The 16,827-nt window shown below is 37.5% G+C and overlaps 1 protein-coding gene and 1 pseudogene across 2 annotated transcripts in view; one reads left to right on the forward strand and one right to left on the reverse strand.

The window, feature by feature from the left end:
* MMP16 (matrix metallopeptidase 16) overlaps positions 1-16,827 on the forward strand; it is a 1,817,877-nt gene that overhangs the window by 622,327 nt on the left and 1,178,723 nt on the right. The gene's annotated exons all lie outside the window — the stretch shown is intronic.
* LOC122796703 lies at positions 8,611-9,370 on the reverse strand (annotated as a pseudogene).

Genomic DNA, 16,827 nt, shown 5'->3' on the forward strand with positions numbered 1-16,827 from the left:
CCCATTGGCCCTTTTTTTCAATTATAAAGGAATTCCCAATATTGTTCTAGCATGTCCAAAGGTCAGTTGTCAATCTCCTCTCCGGTCCAGCTGGTGAATCTGGGAATCTTGAGGCAATGTTACGACTGCCTCATGTACACAGACAACCCTCTCCTCCTCCCAACAAATTCCAACACATGTGAGCGATGCAACCATATAGCCAAACTGGAGGCTAAGCTCTCTCAACTCAGTACTGGCGTAACCAGTCAGGAGGAGAAGGAAACCACACTCACTACAATTCCAGTCTCACATAGACCTACCATGACAGCAAACCAAACACATAAACACACAAAAACATACTCGGAGGCTCTAAATAAAAATCTGCCTAAGCAGCAGAGACCTCCAAAGCAGACACCCAAGCAACCGCTACCCAAAAACAAAACACGTGCAACACATAGCTCACAAAGCCAGTGTGCCAAACAGTCACAGCCCTTAAGGCTAAACAACACACCAGATACACTTGTAATAGGTGACTCTATCGTCAGGCACACTGACGTCCCGCTCACCAGGCTGAACAAGGAGAAGGTCAAGGTGAGCTGCCTGTCGGGCGCTAGGATCCACCACATAACACAAGCACTCAGGTCACTCCAAGGCAAGTACAAATATGACTCAGTCATTGCCATGCTGGTGTGAATGACCTAAGACGTACCTCCCTGGACTACATGAAAAGAGACAGAGAGGAGCTCTCTGAGCATGTAGCCCAGGCTGGTATGACCCTGACCTTGAGTAGCATCTTACCCTCACCAAGAATGATGCCACAATATGAAGACAAGATGATCAATTTCAACAATTGGCTTAAGTATTGGTGTCATTCAAAGGGGATCCAATGCCTGTCAGCCTGGGATGACATGCTCGACAAGCCATGATGCTTCGCTAGGGACGGCTTGCACCTGTCACCCCTGGGCTTTCGGATATTGGCAAAGGCTCTTGCTACCCCCATAGTGCCTTTTTTAGGCAAGGCTCAAAAGACAAACCAACCTCCATAGGTATCACAAGGGATAAGAAACTAAGAGTAATGCTACTCAACGCCAGAAGTCTAAACCTCAAGATGCACGCACTCAAAACTCTCCTTAGCATGGAGAACATCAATATCTGTGCAGTAACAGAAACCTGGTTCAAGGCTCCCAAGAGCAACCCAGCACTACCAGGTTATACCTCATACCATGCTTTTCGGCCCCAAAACCTGGACCAAACCACAAAAGGAGGGGGAGTATCAATATTCGTCAAAGATACCCACACCTCCAGGTTGGTGGCACAGCACGAAGCATCAGAGACTATCCCTGTCCAACTAACAGTGGGTAAAACTGCCTTCCTGTTTATAACCTGCTACAGACCACTCTCCCAAACCCAGGAACCCCACTCGGCCTTCCAGAGAACACTGGAAAATATGAAGATTTCTCCAAACATCATTATATTGGGCGACTTCTACTACCCAAACATAGACTGGGAGCATTACTCTAGCTCCAACACCCTAGCCCAAAGGTTCCTAGAATTTATAAACTCAAATGCTATGGAACAACTTGTTACCACTTCCACAAGAGGGGAAAACATACTGGACCTGTACATCACCAACATGGGGACTCTATGCTCCAGACCAGAAGTGTATCCCTCACTGGTAAGATCAGACCATAAACTAATCTCACTGGATATTCCTGACCCCACCCACGCCCAGAAAACCACAGTGAAAAACTTCTCTAAAGCAAATTTCACACTCCTCAAAACCGAGGTGGAATCCTTCAATTCCTCCGGGCCTGTGGAAAATACGGCCCAGACCGCAGAATCCTTTATAAACGCATTTTATGAACACCTTCAGGAATGCATGGATCATGCAATCCCAAATAAAACCAAGACCCAATCCTCCAAAGGCAGACGTCCTGTCTGGTGGACCCCAGCCATAAACAAACTATACAATAGAAGGAGGAAGCTACTACATGATCCCAAAAAGGGAAGGCATCTCTGATCAGTATTAGCAAAAAATTACGGGCCGTCATAAAATCATCTAAGGCAAGCTTCGAGAAAAAAATTGCACAGGACACTAAGGATAATCACAAGGCTTTCTTTAGTTATGTTAGGAACCTGGGTAGGAATTCCCAGATATGTGCAGAATTAGTCCAAAATGACAAAAAATACACCAAACCCACAAACATTGCCAACATCCTAGCTGACAGGTTCAGCGGAAACTTCTCCTCCACCTCCCCACTGAAAGGGCAAATATCTATCCAAGCAGAGTGCTGCCCCCCTGACATCTCAGATGCTCAGGTAAGAGCTGCCCTCTCCAAAGCAAAAAACACAGCATCAATGGGACCAGATGGTGTCCTGGGCTGCGTCCTACATGAACTCCAAGAAGAGCTAAACGCAAACATAAAACTACTGTTCAATCTCAGCCTTACTACAGGATATGTACCCAAAGAGTGGCGTGCAGCAACAGTGGTCCCTCTCCACAAAGTGGTGCCTCAACGGATCCTGGAAACTATCACCCCATAAGCCTGACTAGCTTGTTCTGCAAAGCTATGGAAAGGATCATCATGGACCTCATAAATAAAGATATTGGGGACCGACAGATACTGGATCCTACCCAGTTTGGCTTTGTTAAGGGCATATCCTGCGTCTTAAACCTGGTCGATTTCTTTGAAACAGTTACCAAGGCCATTGACAAGGGGAAGGTGGTCCACACAGCCTACCTGGACCTCGCAAAAGCCTTCGATACAATACCCCACTCAGGCATTATAGATAAGCTCACCAGCTTAAATATAACCCCCTATGTCACTAGATGGGTAGCAAACTGGCTCAAGGACAGAACCCACATGGTTAGAATTGCTGGAGCCATGTCAGACTCCAAACCAGTTACAAGTGGCATCCCACAAGGCTCAGTCCTGGGACCTCTCTTGTTCGGTATATATTTCTCGGAGGTACAAGCCAACTTGGAAGGACTGTGGCTGACCAAGTTCGCAGATTACTGCAAACTGGGCGCCATAATCGACTCTCTAGCCGACACAAGCATCCTCCAAAAGGGCCTCATAGAAACAGACAACTGCTGCCAAAGCCATGGCCTCAAGCTAAACGCCAAAAAGTGTATAGTCATCCCCTTTGGCAAAAACAAAGTGCCCACAAATTACCACATAGGTGGTAATCCATTAAGTACAGAAGAAGTAATTAGGGACCTGGGGACCCAAGTTGATAGCAATCTCTCATTTGACAACCACGTGGCCAAAGTGGTTAGAAAAACATTTTATATAGCCCACCTAATCATGAAGGGATTCACATCTAGATTAGGGGAGGTCATCGTGCCTCTTTACTCATCCCTCATCAGGCCCATAATTGAGTACAATGCCCCTTTTGGGATGTACCTTACCAGACACCTGCAGCAATTGGAAAGAGCCCAAAAGTACCTCACCAAGGGGATCAAAGGGCTCAAACAGATGCCATATGCTGCCCGGTTAAAGAAACTCCAGCTCTACTCAGTGGCATACCGCCTGCTCAGAGGCGATCTGTGCCTGACGTATAAAGCCATGTCCAACCCTGAATTAATGGACATGCTGCACCTCAGAAAATCCAAATCCCATCGAGCTACGCGCTCGAGAGACTTGAACCTCAGCACTGAAATAAATAGGACATGCTGGAGGGACAGATTCATAACCCAGAGGCTCCCTTCACTCTGGAATAAAATCCCAGTCCAGGTTAGGCAGAGTCCCTCATTGACTATCTTCAAGAGGAATCTTGATGAGTGGATGGGAGATCGTAGGTTTACCCCGGGTATCACTTCTGTGTCACTCTTAGACAGAGGCACAGTATGCTAACCTCGAAAAAGGGCATAACAAAATTAATTTAAAATGGGTGGCGAAAGCCAATCTCACTCTGGCTAGGCTTATAAATGCCCTAGGGCAGAGAGCCTAGTATGAACCTATGAACCTATGAAACCATATATATATATATATATATATATATATATATATATATATATATATATATATATATGTGTGTGTGTGTGTGTGTGTGTGTGTGTGTGCATGTATATGTATATGTATATATATATATATATATATATATATATATATATATATATATATATATATATATTATAAGTTACTCTGTTTTTCTCTCTGATATTGTAACTTCCCACAATTTACTAGTGTGGTTCTCATTTTTTGTTACATTGTACTGTTTTGTACTTTAAATTCTGTAAAGTCTTGTAAAATACTGTGTAATCATAATATGTTGGTGGAGCTTTTCTCCCCTTGCCTTCGCTGAAAATGAGCTTCTGTCCCAGTCAGACTTTCCCGGTCAACAAATGTCAATAAATAAAATAAATAAATAAACATGGATTACCAAATTTTTATACCTTCAGGCAGATGTTTCCTATGGAATTAAAAGAGTTCATCATCTATTTTTAAACTAATAATTACTAATCCTTTTATGCCACCAGGATCCATAATAATAACATTCCTTTCCTTTTTAGACAAAGAACTTGTAATAAAATGAGTATGGTCAAAAGCTCCTTTAAAATATGAACAGTACAAACCAATGTAAAATATGTCAACAGCTGTTAAGCAAAAACTATAGAAATGAGGAAAAATGCTGGCCATTTAGTTAAACACTGAACCAAACAATATTAAACCTCAAATACTTTTTGTCACGGTCCTAGTAATACACGAACACCCAAAGTCATTTGACAACATTTATTGTAATTAAAAGAATAACAAACATCAAACTTGAATCCCCACTTGCTCACTTATCCTAATAATCATGAAGGCAGCATCCCTGCTCACCTTAAATTAATTCCATAATTCCATTCCAAGTCATAGTAATCCTGAAGGCAGTATCCCCGCTCACCTTAATATCATTATTAATTTCATATTTCCATTCCAAGTCATAGAAATCCTGATGGCAGTGTTCCCGCTCACCTTAATATCATCATGATTCAATTACATATTTCCATTCCACGTCATCCACCATCAAATCACCATCTCAAATCCAACCCTACTGAGGGGGACAGAAGAGGGTCAAACCTGACCCTCTTCTCCGCCCCTCAAGCCATCACAAATGGGAGGGCTGGGAGGGCAACAAGACCACACCAAATTGTGCTTACTCATACCAAGTTCCCCTACAAAAAACCCTTAAGACACACCCTTATCCTTACCTCACTTCCTCTTAGCTCCCACCATAATTAACTCTTCCCTACCCACTCCCTAATCACACAGACCTAACCTACCTATCACCCTAATAGCCCCCCCCCCACTTTACCCATCCAAGGTCATCCTGTGACAAATTCGTCTGTTCCAAACTTCACTTGTCACGGTCTTAATAGTACACAATCACCCAAAGACATTTGATGACCTTTATTGTAATTAAAAGAATAACAAATATCAAACTTTATTGAGTCACACAGAATCCAACATTGCAATGAATAAAATAATAAACATAAGGGCACGCGCACCCGCTCACCCTAAATAAGCAGCATCCCCACTTGCTAAACTTATCCTAATAATCAGGAAGGCAGCGTCTCTGCTCACCTTAAAATAATCAACTCTATAATTCCATTCCAGGTCATAGAAATCCTGAAGGCAGCATCGCCACTCACCTTAATATCATCATCGATTCCATATTTCCATTCCACGTCATCCACCATCAAATCACAATCTCAATTCCAATCCTACTGAGGGTGACAGAACAGGGACAAACCCGACCATCTTCTCCACCCACCAGCCCAAAGGGCTGTTCCCCCATCAGACCATATCACCTTCCAATAAATCCTCCACCTTCAATCCCAGTTGAGGTGAAATAAATCCAGCCCAAATTCATTGAAATGAAATCCATCTGACCTGTACCATACAGGAACCCTGCTTTCAAACTCCACAATGCTCATCGTATGCATCCCAACTGCCTTCAAATCATTCACCAACATGAAAGTAACATACCTCTGAACTCTCTCTACCGCTACCAAATTCATTGCCCCTCTCCTCACCAACTGGGGAGTAATCTCAGACCCTCTTAAAACCCAAGGATGAATACATCCTCCTCAATGCTAACCTCCTTACAAATGTAATAAACTCCAAACGTCATTCTGTTGCCTCTTTTGGATGCACGCCTAGCTGCCCAAAAGGATGATCCTTCCAATCAACATAACTCAGCACCAATTACCTGTAACCTCATTGTGCCACTCCACCAACCAGAACTTCAACACCATCAGCGTCCATTACCTTAGACCCCCTTCTTCCAAGCCAGTAGGATGCCCACAGTACTCATCCCTGCAGCAAATCAGACATCCGGTAGCAACATCTCCTGCGACCAATGTATTCAAAACAGGAGGAACAGCCACCATGACAAACATCACCTTCCAACTCCACATCCTTCCAGCCCTGACTGCTTACATCTGTAAAAGAAAGAACAGTGTAAATTCACAATACTCACCCAAACATTCTTAAGACATGAAGCCATATCAAAAGTGCCCTTCTCCTCGAACTGCCCCCCATTACTCTGACCTATCTCCCTCACCTCCGTCCATCCATATCATATATACCACAAATAAAATATAAAACAACATTTCTTTTTCCGAGTAATATTGTTTTCACTGAATCACCAATATTATTCTTGCATTTCTTTTAGCAATAGCTGCATGAAATGATGACACATCATTTTAGAAAATATTTAAAATTTGTTTTACCTGCACCAACTCCTTTCACAACCAAAGAACCACCAACAAAAGCAATCCCACAGTATGCACCAAAGTAAAATGATACCCACTGAAGATCTTGCCAGTAATCACTGTGGAAGGATAATCAAAGAGAATTACCTTACCTGCATCCCCTACATATTTCCATATGAAACAATCCAATAGTCTGCTGAACATGTATTAAATGTGATAATGGCTGTTTAACTCACAGTTGCCATATGCAGTAGAAGTCAAATTTTACATACTCTCTTGCAATTTAATTTACCAATGCAGTTTGTATGCCAGCCAGCATGCAATCAGAAAACTCCCCACAAAGCCTCAACATCCTCCGCCGAACCCTTCATCCAGTCCTGTACCCAGAAACATAACACCCCATTCCCATGCCCCAAAAAGATAACCCAACTCACGTTATTATAATTCCGCCCTTTATAACTACCCCATCTCCCCTTGAACAATGCCAAGCCTACTTCACCCTGCCTGTACATTAAATGAAGTCACCTTTCAGCACCCTGCTACAAATCTGACATGTGAAATTAAATACTTGCCAAACTGGGCTTAACAATCAACACCACTCAGGAGTGATTACCAGTCCACTAACTGATGGTCGTCGATGCCTCCCATCTGCAAATAAAAGACATAATAAGCACTGTACTCATTAACCCCTTAACCGTAAACAATGCTAGGTGCCACCTCGCTCAGGAATTTGACGTCTTTTATCCTAATGACTCCCCAAAATACATTATGAGGGCTACCAGAGTATGTCCAAGCATAATCCCATTTAAGAAACCTTGTTGATGAAAGCTTCCAATGACAAAGCCTTTAAGGGCCGGTCACCCACTCCATTCCAGTGTTATAACCGGTTGGTTAATATTTAGAAAAACTCTACTTACATGAGTCTGCAGTTTCATTTACTGTGTGCTCTATTAACTAATCACCTTCCTTTATGCTTATTCAACCACATATGCTTAGTTTTGGTGTAGTTATCAGTTTTTTTTCTTATTTTGGAAAAAATATGGAAAATCACTAAGTAAAACAATCATAATTCTTGCTATATACCGCAACATATATTCATACACTATGCACTTTTATCAGTGGAATTTTTTTTTTTATTTAAAAGCAGATCAAACAACTCCATATATTCTCGTTAATGCATAAAGAGTCTGTCACAGATATTAGAATTAGAAGTCATAACCCAGTACACATATTGTAGACCTTCTACAGGAATAAAAAACAAATGCTGTTTAAAAGAAATCAAAGGAAAACTGCATTCTTACATACTAATTTGTCATCTAATACACTAAAATTAAAATATTAAACATGACATTAAAATAAAACCTTCCTGGCTACAACTCGTGTTCTAAACCCCTTTCTTATCTGAGTAAGTGAAATGGTCCTTTTTGGAGCCTTCTTAGCCAAGTCCCAGACCAAAACAGCAAGGGTGCATACAGCAAGCACAGATGATTTAGAGTGGTTAAATCAACCAACAAGTTTGTGCGAGGTAAGTAAATCAGACAACCCAGAGAAAAACTCGTGTGGCTATGGGAAGAACATGCCAGCTTCACACAAAGACTCGAGGTCAGGAATGAGACCCACACATTGAACTGCGAGACAAATGCCAAAATCACAGGGTCACTGTGCTGCTTTGCTACAAAAAGAGAGGAAGAGATAAGGAAAGGCTACATATAAGGGTAAGGGAAAAACCCTCCCAATAGAGTCAGTAGAGGATTAGAGCACAGACATAATTATGACAAACGGCTTGCTTTTTCTTTCGAATAAAATGTACAAGAATAACTTGCAGCGTACCATCATGACTATAAAAAGTAATTTAATGCAATCCTAAGTAAAAACAAATGACTTTCCAACAGCTTTGCACAAAGACCCTCTACAGTTCAAGTAACTGTCTATGCAACACGAGTTGGATCCCAACAGTATCGAGTGCCAGAATGTAAACTACTTATTGTATTAATATCGTCTTCAGATAATGAAAAGTCAAATATCATAACATTTTCCTTAATGCATTATGGATTAGAAGATTTAGGAATAACACCAATACTCTGTTGTACTGCCCATTTTAGTAAAACTTGTGATGGTGTTTTTCCATACTTTACTGCTACTTTAATTATCTGTGGCTCAGAAACAAGTTTTCCTACACCAAGAGAAGAGGATGCCTGAAGATATATTCCAGCACTGCTACAAAAATTCAACAAGTCTGTTTGAACAAGCTGTGGGTGATACTCCACTTGGAGAACGGAGAGCTTGATCCGACAGTTGGGCAGTAACTCGGTCATGTGCTCCACTGTGTAATTAGAAACTCAAATAACTCTGAATTTTCCACTTTCCTTTAATGTATCCATGGCTTGCCAAATCTTCTGTCGATATAATTTGTTCTCAGGGCCCTCACATTTCAATCCCTGCTTGCCAGGCCAGTGAATAAGATACAAATCAATATAGTCACAATCTAATTGTTCCAGACTACGCAGACAAGCAAACTCAGCTTCTTCTCCATGGTCTTGTGGTGCTAATTTGCTGGTTACAAAGATACCTGGTAACCTGTGCTATACCCACGAACTCTGAATGTGCCCAGTCCTAGAATTGGCATATGAACATCACCATTCAGCTTTATGCTCTGCATTCTGGTTTAGTTTTTAGTTCACACTTTGCAGGCATGTACGGTGACCGTAGTAATAAAATATAATACAAATACCCGCACTGCCAAAAGTAAATTAAGTAGATATACATGTATTTCCAGATCTAGCACAGGGTCGGGCTCATTCCTTTCACATAAAAAGAGCAGTATACTTGACATCTGTAGACACAATATAGAGTACAACTTGAAACAAACTAAATCAAAGTCAAGGCTGTACTTTTCAGTTTCTGTACTCTCTGACCTGCTTAAACTTCGGTAGATTTTTTTTTTTTTTTGAAAATTAAACAACCTTTAACTTCAGTGAGAAAGAAATAGCCACCAGGGTATGTTGAAAGGTTTTGTGGTCCCTCACCATAAAGCTATTTGAAGCGGTGCTGTGACACGTCTTATTCCATGTCACCAGCAAATACCACCATGAAAATGCAGTCCCCAAACGTTCAATTAGTTACCCATTACCAGGTTAGTTATGACTGTTTTAACATCTGGAAATAACGTAACGGTATCCCCAATACACAAAGTATTGAATACGTATTTCTTTCAAGGCACATGCACAACTCAATGTCAGTTCTGAAAGATGAATAAGCACTTCTTTATCTTTCAACTCGTGCCACATACTATTTTATTTTTAATCAAATATAGTTACTTATGCCAATGAACCCTTCAGAAAAGCACAATATATCGACAGACTTGCACAAAACCACAACTACAGCATTTGTAAAGACTATACAGGAGATAGTATATGCAGGTGTTTGTAAAGTACTTGCCCTTCATGCTCATGTGTTGTAACTAAGGGGCAGGCTTGTGCGTTCTTCGAAAAAGGCGTGCACGAGCAACACTAATGGCCCCCCAAAGGCCACAAAACACCACAACCACCAGGGAAACCTCGGACAAGGCAAGCTAACCCCCTTTTAAAGGAAGAAGAGCAACCACTAACTGCCTCCAAAACCCCACAAAACACCACAACCACCAGGGAAACTTCAGACAATGCAGCTAACCCAATTTAAAAAGAAACGAGCAACCACTAATGGCCCTAAGAAACCTGGGAAACAGCACAACCTCCAGGGAACTTCAGACAAAGCAGCTACCTTAACCTAACAGCTTAACTCACCTTAACACCACAACCACCAAGGAAACCTCAGACAAGGAAAACTTCAAAGCTTAAGAGTGCACAGCAAAACGTGCATGCACAACCACTAACAGTCCCCAAAATTCCCGAGAAACACCACAACCACCAGGGAAACCTCAGAAACATGCATGAGCCACCACTAATGGCCAACAAAAGCCCACAAAACACCATAACAAGTCAGGATGCTTAATGCCAGTAAGCTAAGGCATAACCTAGACCCGAACCCAGTCCCATCAATGAAAACAAGGCTTGTGTTGCAGAAACAACTAATAAACACCATTTCCCAAAGGAGAGCTTAGCATAGGGGAATCATGAACCTGTACTCTGCCTGTTCTAGTGTTGGTACCCCAGGGGGAAAAAATAATATATATATATATATATATATATATATATATATATATATATATATAAACACCTCCCTAATACCACTGCATATACCTACATCTAAGAGTACTGCTTACCTTCTGACGAGTGCCAACACCCAAGGCCTACCTTATCCAGAAGGTCATCTAGGACGTGATTCTGCTGCAACAACAAGACCACACTAAATTGTGCTTACTCATACCAACTTCCCCTACAAAAAACGCTTAAGACACACCCTTATCCTTGCCTCACTTCCTCTCAGCTCCCACCTTAATTAACTCTTCCCTTCCCACTCCCTAACCACAGAGACCTAACCTACCTATCACTCTAATACCAACCCCCCCCCCCACACTTTACCCATCTAAGGTCATCCCGTGGCAAATTCTCTGTTCCAAACTTCACTTCCAACAAAAATAAAAATTCATCTGTCAATGGACTAGGACTTTTAATAACATTGAAGAAGCAACAACTTTCATTATAAACAACAATGTGATTCCCATTACCAGTGACATAGATTGGACATCTTCCACCTTGAATAGGTTATCAAATAAAACAACATGGATTGATGCCAGAAAGAAAAACAATGAACTCAACAGACAACAGACTCATCATCAAATCTACAAGAAATACCAGCACAAAACAAATAAGTTCAATTAATCTTACAGAGCATGCTCCAAGGTAATACAGAAAACCACAATGTTGAGAATGTAAAGCAAGAAGGATTATTACCTTATTCCCAGAATAGGTCTTATAAGGTAAACAATTTGAAAAGTCCATATTATTACATTTTCCTTTACTTATTTTATACTATCTGAAAAAAAATAATTAACTGAACAAAAAGTATTAAGTTTAGTTGAATTCAAAACGTGCATATATTTTTTACGCTTAAAACAATCCTAAAACCTTGTTATAGCAAGCATAGAATGAAATTATATAATTCTCAGCTGTATCATGACTTGATTCAAAAATTATTATAGAGTATATGTTAACAGCCCGGATATGTGTTGTTTTTAATTTTTGGTTGACAAAAGTTAAAAGGACAGGAAATTGATAGATTTTTTTTTAATATTTGACATTATGCAGAAACAAAACACATAGAAATGTTTTTCTTTTATGTGCTATCAAAGATCAAAACCTGCTGAATGAGGTGAGCTAAATAAAAAAAATTGTGACTTTAACTTTCCTGTATTCAGTTCAAGCACCATTAGAGCTAGAATCTTCACATAATAACATGCTATGCAACCAATTAGTTTAGAGATGAAAAAACTAAAGCATACAGATATTGTTTATAGGTCATTAATTTTTAGATAAGGATCTAAATACCATTTAAATAATTCATTATATAAACTTAAAAGAAGCTCCAAATAAGAAACAGTATAAGCCAAACTTTACTCACATATATATAGAAAGTGTAGATAGATAAAGTTTTGAGTATGGCTTGTTAAATGGTCCAGCTTTTGAAAAGAACATACAAAGTGAGATTCCCATACAGATATTAAAATATATGATATGAAGACTTTGGTGTAATGCAGGAAAATAAATAGAAGATTGTTAACTGTTCTTTACTTGCTTAGATCCTCACACTACTTCCTGAAGATATTGTACTGTAACTTATCAGAACAAGACAAGGGAGTTAAATTGTAGGAGTTGGGGCCTTTTGGTGGAGAATTAGAATACATGGTAACATGCTAAAGCAGGACTTCAAAACAAATCAGTCTAGAACTTGATCGTGAGAATGCAGAAAGGTTCACATATTCCTGATTGAGAGATGCTGAAGTTGCTAAATATATTGTGAACCAGAAGATGTGCCTAGTGCAGTAGTGATGAAGGTTTAGAGAAACCTATTAAGCTACTTTATGTTCAGTTTTACAAATGACTAGGTATAACAGTACTAGAAATACATATCAGACATCAAATTGCTAGAGTGGAGAAAGCTGCGCATGTATGAGATACCTGTAAGAACCAGTAATTATTATGAAAAATATAATTTGACTATAGATACAAGATAAGAAAATAAGTTATGACAAAGATAAACACAAATATGATACAGTACCTATTAAAGACACAGAAGAAACATCCTTAATGTAGAAAATTACATAAAAAGTTGCTATAACAACATTATCCATTCTGTTGATAATAACTGTCTAAGAAAAATGAATGACTTTAAATGATTTTGGACATTCTGTTAGATATAAACAATTGTATCTTGAAAGTATAGAATACATTCACAATATGCATCCTAAAGAAGATGTTTTTGATAAAATTCACTATTCATTTATTTAAATGTTACTGTATAACACGAACTGTAAAATAATATAAACTGTAAAAGGAATGAACTTATTTATTTTGTTGAGAACCATTTACTATGGACTAAAAAGCTGAACAGCACTAAAATGTATTTTCGCTGACTAATATTAACAGACAAAAAACTATTAGAAAGAAAATGCTCTTTCAATTGTATTTACATTGATAGTAAGTATAAATATCAGTATTAAGAAAAAACATACTGAAAATTGGCATACTGTTAAAACTTTATAATAATTAGATTGTTTGAATAACTCTTGATTATATACTCATAATTAATTTTTAGATAAGGATCTAAATACCATTAGCTTCAGATTAGCAGTTTAATATCTGCAGAGGTCTGGTACTTATTCATGACAACCTTTGTTTAAAGTTACAGGCACAGTTTTGAGAGACATGGTTAGTCCAGCAGGATTGTTCTCTTCTAGGATAGAAATTACTTAATCCCATGTATCTAGCTAATTTAGTTTATTTTAAATACTATTTTAATTGTAAAATCCTTTACATGCCTGAAATACCTTCTATACTACATAAATTAATTAGACGAGGTGAAGCAATTAATCTCAGAACCAGTAATATACATTGCAACATATATACTTAAGCAAATTTTATTTTTTAAATTGAGTTGTCTTTATCTTTACATTTTAATTAATTAAATTATGTTAAGAAAGAGCAAACATGATAAAATATCCAGATACTAATAAGGCAGAGCTTATCTTTCTTCAAGAATCACAAATTAGTCATTCAGATAAAAATATCTGCAGTCCAAGTAAGTATAAAGTATTAATGCACTCTACTTTTAAAATTAAAAGGGGGTCATGATTTTATGGAGGAATAATATGCCATTACCTCAGATAGAAGACAAATTTGAGGATCAAAAAAATGTTTGTGTCTTAGTTATGAAATGTAACAGTAGAGTACGGATCTTAGTTAATTTATACTGATTCCTTGGGATGGGAGTCAAATTAGCTAAAAAGCACTGGGACATCATAATTGACAATGCTAAGGACACTTTAATAGTAAGGGAGATTTTAACCGTATATTATGTCAGTTACATTCTAGTGCTGCTAGAACACTGAAACTAACTCCTACAGTCAAGGCTGTTAAAACTGAATAAAAATGCAAAATGTAAAAGACACATACTCTGTGAAAGGTTATAAGTCATTAAACCTTGCACATTATTATTTTTCTAATGGTATCCAAACTAGAAAGGACAGGTTATTGATATCACATGATGCTTTTTCAAAAATAGTTAACATTAATAACACCCCACTATGCTCGTATCATGAAAATTGTAGTAGACTTTAAAAACATTGCCATTAATGAATATAATTCCAGCCTGAATGATTAAATTAAAAATGTTTAAACAGTGGCTACATCCTGAGATATATTTCTTTATGCAAATTAAAAATTCAAATGAAGTAAGCAAAATTATGATTTGGCACTACTCTTTTATGGCCTACATCTGTGACACATCTTTTGTATGGTATAAAAATAAAAATAAAGGAATTAGACAGGGTACTACTAGAAATCCATGGTAGACTTCTTATGGCTAAAAGCAAACATAAAGAAAGAGACAAGCTTATAAAGACTAAATTAGAAGATCTAAATAAAAAAGTATAATGAATTTTTGAGGCACAAAACTACATTGGCATTAGAAAAATTCAAAACAGCCGCATTTGCTAAGTCAACTAGAAATACACATAACTTATCAGAGAGAATTAAAATGCAAACTAGATCTAATTATATATCAGAAATAAGCAATATAAAAAAGAAAATAAAAATATTAAAACAAGCAAAATGAAGTGCAGAAGAAAAAATTGAAACTGGTTTAGCATTATAACTTTAATTATCCGCTTTCATCAAACAGGCTTCTTCAGAAACAAAGGATAATTAAAGTTATGATGCTAAACCAGTTTCAATTTGTTCTTCTGTACTTAATTTTAGTGATTTTAATATGTTCAATTTTTTTGGTTACCACTGTATCAGAAAAGCCTTGTGTTTTGTTTTTAAAAAGGAAAATAAAATATGTACAGATGCTGGAGACAGTTCATAGGCATTTAAACACTATTATTTATCTATAAAAAAGACTTATATCAAAAAAACTCACTAAAACAAAATGTAATTGCATTCTTGGATCAACTGTACATAAAAAAAGATTCCAATAGAACTTAAAGAGAATGTAACTGCATTATTGGAACACCTATACATAAAAAATTCCAGTAGAACTTAGAGAATTTACAAAGACAAATCTCTTTTCAACAGGTGGTAAACAAGGTAAAATAATGTAAAATTAACAAATCTCTGGGAATAGATGTAATCATTTTGGAATTTTACAAATTTATTTTCCAAAACAGTATGAAATTTCTTCCTAAAACCTTAGTAGATGTTCCATTAAATGAAATAATCATACTACCCTGAAAATAGGGTCTATATTAGATCAATGAACATGTAAATGTTCAAATCTGTAAAGGTCGACCTTTACAGATCGAACATTTAAATGTTCGAAAATCTTTAAAAAAAAATGAAGTAATAAAAACAAAAAACAAAGGGTGCAAGCCCCCCTGCACCCCCACACCCCCTACTTAAATATACCAACTCCAAGGTCACGCCACAGTGTAGTGAAGGGGAAATTTCCTGTTTCCACACTGTAGTGCACTGATGTGCAATCTTGGAGTTGGCATATTTAAGTAGCGGGGGTGTAAGGGGGCTTGCCCCCCTACTAAAACCCTTTTTTGTAATTTTGTTTTGTTTATTTTGTTTTTATTACATCTTTGAACATTGAAATGTTTGATCTTTAGAGATTCGAACATTTAACCGTTCGTTGATGTAATATAGACCCTGGAAATACACTAATATATAATGAAAATAAAAACCCTCAGCAATGATATTTTTATAGATTTATTTCAGTCTTAAACACAGATTACAAGATTTTTATGTCCATATTAGTGGATAAATTAAAATAATCTATATCACAAATTATTAATACAGATCAAACTGGATTTTTATATAAAAGACATACATTTTATAATATAAAAAGAGTGCTAACACTAATAGATACACTAAATAATAAAAAGCAAGCCAGTGAGAAAGCATTTAAGACATTGAGTTTGAACTGTTTATTCAACATTTTAGAAATATTTGATTTCCCAAAATGTATACCTCTCCTAAAAAAGATATACTCAGACAATATATTGTATGTTACACTAGAGCCTTTCTCTTCAGAACCTATTCCCTTAACTAGATGCAGAAAACAAGGATGCCTTCCATCACTTATTCTATTTGCAGTAGCTATAGAAATATTTTCAATAGCAATACAAACCAATTCAAAAATAAAAGGAATATAAATTGCTGATAATTATAACTCCAAAATTAAGCTTTTTGCTGATGATGTAATGCTAACTACATTAAACTTAAAAAAGCAGTAGAATAACTAACCTGTATTATTACACAATATCAAAAGATCTCAGGACTACAATTCAATAACACAAAATCTGACTATACAGTTTTTAACAACAAGAAAAATCTACAAATAAATGCAAAAAAATAGATAGATAAATAATCAACAACCTTAACATATTTAAGTACTGTTGTAAAAAATTTAGAAGAAACCAAAGAAGTAAACTATGGAAGAATTTTAGAAGAAATATTTAAAATGACCTCCTCATGGAACAAATT

This window comes from Protopterus annectens, chromosome 3.part0, assembly GCF_019279795.1.
Source record: "Protopterus annectens isolate FY-2018-M chromosome 3.part0, PAN1.0, whole genome shotgun sequence".
NCBI classification, from domain to species: Eukaryota; Metazoa; Chordata; order Ceratodontiformes; family Protopteridae; genus Protopterus; species Protopterus annectens.